This window comes from Lycium barbarum, chromosome 10 (assembly GCF_019175385.1).
Source record: "Lycium barbarum isolate Lr01 chromosome 10, ASM1917538v2, whole genome shotgun sequence".
Taxonomy (NCBI): domain Eukaryota; kingdom Viridiplantae; phylum Streptophyta; class Magnoliopsida; order Solanales; family Solanaceae; genus Lycium; species Lycium barbarum.
Genome location: NC_083346.1, coordinates 113,198,937 through 113,205,954, shown reverse-complemented (window position 1 = coordinate 113,205,954; position 7,018 = coordinate 113,198,937).

Below are 7,018 nucleotides of genomic sequence, written 5' to 3'. Positions count from 1 at the left end.
CATCTGAGGTTCAGCTTGAGCTTTAATCTTCATCATGCTTTTCTACCCATGTGAGTCCACAGAAGCAACAACTTTTCCTACTAGATGTGGCCTTTTGCAATATTTGGCTTTAAGAAAGTTTCCCCAGAGGATGGTTTGTGTCACGACCCAAACCGATGTGCAATGACTAGTGCCCGAGCTGGGCACCCATATACGACCCGCTAGATATAATCAGACTAAAACTGAAACAATATGGCACTCTGTAAAAGCATGCTGTGAACTCATCATATCATACATCAGCAAGAACCTGTCTCTTGAGAAGTCACAGTTAGCCAAAACATGACAAATATGCAAGCCGACAAGGCTGTCACTATACACGGGGACGTCCAAGACGATCTACATCGATATAGCTGACCAAACCATATATACACAACCCACATATGTCTACATACCTCTAAGAATATAGCAGAATCTATGTCAAAAGGATCTGTACCCAAAATATCTCAAGCTTCGGAACAATGGAGCTCTCCAAGCAGCTGAGCAAAAGTCCTAAGCCGGAGCATCACCAAACTGAGTGTCTGTACCTGTGGGCATGAAACGCAGCCCCCGAAGAAAGGGGGTCAGTACATAAAATGTACTGAGTATGTAAAGCATGAAGTACAATAATGAAGATCATGTCTGAGTAGAAGATGACAGGAGACAAGTATGATAATCAAGGATACCAATGCATCTGTGCCTTATGAGATGAGAGTCATGCATATATATAATATACCGTACCCGGCCCATGTTGGGACTCAGTGAAATCATTATATACATACCGTACCCGACCCTCTAGTGAGGGACTCGGTGAAATCATCATATACATACCGTACCCGGCCCTCTAGTGAGGGACTCAGTGAAATCATCATATACATACCGTACCCGGCCCTCTAGTGAGGGACTCGGTGAAATCATCATACACATACCGTACTCGGCCCTCTAGTGAGGGACTCGGTGAAATCATCATATACATACCGTACCCGGCCCTCTAGTGAGGGACTCGGTGAACAATGCAATGAAACTGTGCACGAATACGTACGCGACCTGGGACTCGGTGAATGATATATTAACGTTATGCACGAGTAAAATATCATGAGCAACAATATGAAAACTAAATCATCATCTGAGACTCAACAGAATAATCAGAATGAGCCAACACTTGAGAATCAAAGACAACTATCATGTCAAGTACCGCCGAGAATTAGAGTTCATTGGAGTCATGTATGTTCGTCGTTCGCTCACTTTATGTAGTTCATGCCAAAAAGAAATAGGGGATAGCCTTACATACACTTTGGAGCCTTTAGAAGTAGAGTCATCATCAATGAGTAAAATTGAGAAAATCTAGAAGTAGCTCCACATTCTCATATTCGCTTTGAAATCATAAACTAAAAAAAAAATCATCATTATCATTGTCACCATCATAAAATCATTCTTATTATATACATCATGAGAAGATTTAAGAACCATGGAATTTTAGCTTTTGAAGACAAGAAGGTTACAGAAACATTTATGAAATCATACCATAGGAATCATGCCTTTGAAAGAAAGAGACGAGCCTTAACATACCTGTTCAGCCACCAACTACCTACGCTTATCCATCTGAGCCCGCAAATCTACATATAAGGCCATTCGTACTATTATTAGGCCTATTGTTATATACTTATCCTAAGCCTTCAAATAAATCTTCCAAAAAATCTGCTAAAATTTCGGCAGCATCTCCTCTGTTTATATGCCTAGCCTAGAATCCCAACTCAGCAACCAACAACTACAACAACAATACCAATATTAACCATAATATTTTCAATATCAAAATACTTCATAAATATCACATATGGTGTTTTTCCCATATTTCCACCATAGAATTATTTTATAACTATTTAACAGCTTCATCTCCGTAAATAAACCAAAATTAACGTTAATAACAAGAGACTCATACCTTTCTCTCGATAATATCGCTACATCTTCACTTCTCCACCTTTATCTTAAGCCACAACATGCCGTTATACGATTTTTCAATCACAACTATACATTGCTGGACTGGAATTCGGAAATTATACTTGACCCGGGCTAAAATTTGATAGTTGGAGGTTGGGAGAACTCTCCAGAGTTTTTGGGAACATTTAGGGGTGTTTGGTATGAAAATAAGGGGATAATACCCCTTATATAGCATTTTAGATTCTGCCTACACTGACTAAAAAAGTGTTCAGCGCGATCGCGCTGCTTCCTGGCGCGTTTGCGCAGGCTTATTCCACTGCCTGCGCGTTTGTTCAGTAAAAGGGCCATAAACTTTGCTTCCAATATCTTGTGAGGGCTCACGACCTACGGTTGGAAAGATAATTCAATTATCTACAACTTTCATTTTCTGTGTGACTCCAAATTACAAATTTATCATGGCGTTTTGGCCTCTCCAAGTTAGATCATCCGAAAACGTAACCTTAAATCATCCTTTTGGAGGGCTTATGCCCACATTTGGCTTAAGGGTCCTTCTTAAGACTTGCTCAACTCCCCATGTACTACTATTATAAGTTTTCATATGTCCTTTATAAAACCCCGACATGTGGGCCCCAGCATAGCTTACGATTACGAGGGCTTTTCATCAAGTAACGTATGAACTAATTTACACCATATGGTCCCCAAATGTCATATATATATATATATATATATATATATATATATATATATATATATATATATATATATATATATATATATATATATATATATATATTCTCATGCTCAGATCATATAATATTCATCCCTGGCTCGGTCCTGAAATTTGCTCAACGCATTCGCGCCCCGTGGTGGCGCGTTCGCGCTGAGTTAGCCCTTAGCCTCCTACGCGTTCGCGCCACTCCCTGGCGCGTTTGCGCAGGATATTTTCCTAGCCCGCCATCCTAACTTGTAACATCCATAATTCTCTACTCCGATGTCCTATCGACGAGCGGTTTATTGCGTTGAAAACTAGACTCGACGAACTTTATTTTAAGCTTTCGCTTCACTTCAATACACTTCATATGCTAAGAGATATTTGTCCCACAATTTGGACCAAAAGTTTCACACAAAACATTACCAATCCTTTCTCCAAAGTTGTACTACTCCATTTCTTTCACTCAATTCCTTATAGAACCTTCCGGTATGCCTTATATACACTTTTCACTCATTAAATATACTTAATAATGCTTGATCCTTATATTTCGAAGTGGTTTTACTTAACCATAACTCAACATACTTATGTTTCAAATTGATAAGTGCTTCTTCGAAGGTACGGGGTGTAACAGTTTGAGTCCTTAGCCTCCACCACCTTTTGAGAGTGAAAGTGTCAGATATATCTTGCAATTTTTTTATACCAATTCCTCCTTCATCTTTAGGGTGGCAGAGGTTAGCCCAAGAGCTCCAATGGTATTTATTCTTCCCCTCTTTAGAACCCCATAAGAATTACAAAAGTGTTGTTCCATGAGCTTAATAATTCCTTTGGGTGGTTTCAGAGCTGAGAGAATATAGGTAGGTAATTCTTGTAGAACACTTTTGATTAATTCTTCTACCAAAAGAGAGCATTTTTCCTTGCCAACCATTGAGCTTTTTAGTGATTTTGGCCAGCATATTGTCAAAATATGAGTTTTTTTTCTTCCCAAAGTATATGGGACATCCCAAATATTTGAAAGGGAAATCCTTGTTCATGAAACCTGTAGATCTTCTCATTCTGTTGATCCTGTTGGTACAGGAGTTTGGGGCAGTACAGATTTTTTTTTTTGTCAGAGTTGATCCTTCAGCCTGAGGCCCTTTCATATTTCTTGACTTGTTTCAAAATGAGCTTAATGGATATGTTATTGCCTCCAGTGAAGATGACTATGTCATCAGCTTATATGCTAGGCGGTTAATAATCAGGCCATTAGTGTTCATGCTGAATGGGGCGAACCTCTCATTCTGATGAAGGTTATTTAAAAGTATTTAGTAGACCTTAGCTACAGTAATGAACAAGGAAGGAGAAAGGGGGTCTCCTTGCTTCAACCCTTGAGAAGAAGTGAAGAAACCCCACCTCTCTCCATTAATGATAATAGAGTACCACATCTCAGAAATAACTCTCCAAATGATGTTATTCCATTGATCAGAGAAACCAAATTTGCTCATAATAGCTAACAGAAAACCATATGACATCCTGTCATAGGCTTTTGCTATGTCAAGCTTAATGATCATATTGCCTCCATGATTAGGCTGAGAAACACCTTGACACAGTTCTTGGGCTAAGAGAATATTTTCAGTAATAAGTCTGCCTTTGACAAAGCCAGACTGATTCTCAGATATGAGCTTGTCCAAAAGAGGGTTGAGTCTGATGGAAAGAATCTTAGAAATGATTTTGGCAGTGAAATTTCCCAGGCTGATAGGTCTAAGTTCCCCAAAGTTGGAAGGTGATTCTACTTTAGGGATCATGACTAGGCAAGTATGGGAATAAAATTTGGTGAGGTTTTTTCCATGGAAAAAATCTTGGACCATGTTTTTAATGTCTTCCTGGATAATAGTCCAACCCTTGTGAAAGAAGGTACCATTAAATCCATCTGGTCCTGCAGCACTATCAGGACTCATATTGAAGACAACCTTTTTGATTTGCTCCATTTCAAGGATGGCAATAAGGGAGTGATTGTCATCTTGGTTGATACATTGAGAAATCACATTTAAGATGTCATGATCATTAAAGGCATGTTTGAGATTGAACAAACTGTCAAAGTGGTGAATAGCAGCCTTGGCTATGTTATCATCTCCTTGAACCCAAGTTCCATTACTGTTCTTGATTCTGTGAAATTGGAGTTTCCTTCTTCTATCTCTGATCAAGTAGTGGAAATATTTGTTGTTTCTGTCTCCTTCATCATTCCACTTATTGTGGGCTTTTTGTTTCAAAAGTTTCTCCTGCATATCCAGCCACATGATGTACTCAACATTCCCTTTATTAAGCTCTTCTCTGGATTGCTCAGAATTGTGCATGTTGTCAAGGTCCTCCAAATATTTCATTTTGGTTTCCCACTTGTTGACCTCATCATAGACATTTCCAATGGTTTCTCTGGACCACTAGCTAAGCTTCTTACTGAGATTTTTGAGCTTTTGTTGGAGGATCCATATGGGGTTGCCATTGATGTGGACTTTCCAAATGTCCTCAACCAAATTATAGAAAGAGGGATGGTCAGTACAGAAATCCAATAATTTAAAATACTTTATACCACCCTTGTGAGCATTGTGACAACTAATAAGAAGGGGTTTGTAGTCAGATCCAGTCCTAGGCAAGTGTCTAACCATGTTAGAATGAAAAGGTTGAGTCCAAGCATTATTGACAAAGACTCTATCAAGTCTTTTCCAGATCCTCTTCACATGTCTTCTATTGTTGCACCATGTGAAATTTGGACCCACAAATCCAATATCAGCAACTTCACAATTATCAATACAACTGCTGAAGTCTAGACTCTTATACATTTTGTGAGGTTTACCCCTAGTTTTTCCACAGGGTCTAGTATGACATTGAAGTCTACCCCTATGCACCAAGGGCTAGGAATTTGTGGGTGGACATTCTCAAGGATATGCCATAAGTCCTTTCTTTTTTAAGAGGTACATTTAGCATAGATAGAAGTAAGAAATAAGTCCTTACCAGTGGCTCCATTGAGCATTTTGATAATGATTTGTTGATCAGTGTTAGCAATAGTGGAGGTCTGGAAGTTACCACTCCAAAAGAACCAGATCTTACCATTGATGTTAGATATGCAGTTTTGAAATCCAAGGTACCTTAAGTAAGTATCAATTTTGCTAATGCTCACAAAAGGTTCTAGGATAGCCACTAACTCAATTTTGTGAATGTGGATGAGTTTCTTGAGCCTGTGAATGGCTTTTTTGGACTTAACACCTTTGATGTTCCAAAACAATTGCTTTGATCATGAAATCATACTAAGAATGTTTTATTTGCCCTCCAGACTTTGAGGGATTGGCTTTGTTTTTGTTAGCAGATTTCCTGGTTTTGTTTTTCTTTTTTTTTACAGTGGAGAATCCTTGATCATTGTCCTTGTCACCTAGAGAATCTTCCTGAGCTTGATTAGGAGACCAGGCTGTGACAACCTTACCATCTGGAGAGGAAATCTCTATGGTTTGGTTCTGGTTCTTGTTACCCTTGTTTTTCTTTTTCTTTTCATGAGGTTTTACCTTGGTAATCTGAATGGGGTCTTCAGTAGCTTCTACCTGTTGATCTGTGCTGTTGATACCCATGTTCTTACCTTGGTGTGCCATCTTGGTTACAGGAGATATAACTTCATCATTACAGTGATTATCTTTTGCATCATCAGCAGAATGACTACTAATATTCAAGTCAATCACCAAGTCTGTACCAGGATGGTTTTTTATTACTGAGGGTAAGGAATCCTCAGAGTTGTGCTGTCTTTTGTCCAGATCATGATCCTGCATATTGCTTGATTCTTGTACTACCTCGCAAGTGAGATTTTTTTCAACATCCATAGCAAGGCTTTTTTCAACAACATCATGTGGGGTTCCTTTACCTCATATTCCAAGGCCTTAGGTTGTTCACAAGACTCGGTCTCCTGGATTTGGATGGTTTTTGACTGCTAATCATTCTCATCATTGGTAGAAGATCTTTTTAGGGTGAGTTCCTGGTCAGTTTCCTCCTTATCTGGAGGTTTCTTGACTTCATTATTCTCAGTGTTCTGTTTGTACTGATTCTTGTTTTTGCTCTTCTTGGTCTGAGCAAAGGTAGGTTTAAAGGCAACTTTAGGCTTTTGTTTTGGAGGCTTCTTCTTTTTCTTGTTTTTCTTCTTACTAAGACTTTCTCCCATAGTAGCATAGGTACCTTCTTCTTTGTGCATAGTAGTGCCAGGGCTATCTTTTTCCTCAGTCCCAGTTTCTAAAGATTTTCCTTGCACTCTATGATTGTTGTTGTTTTCTGGTTTTTTAGTATCCTTTTTCTTTTTGGCATCTCCCTTTGCAGATCTTTTCCTTTCTAAGGTTCTACGGG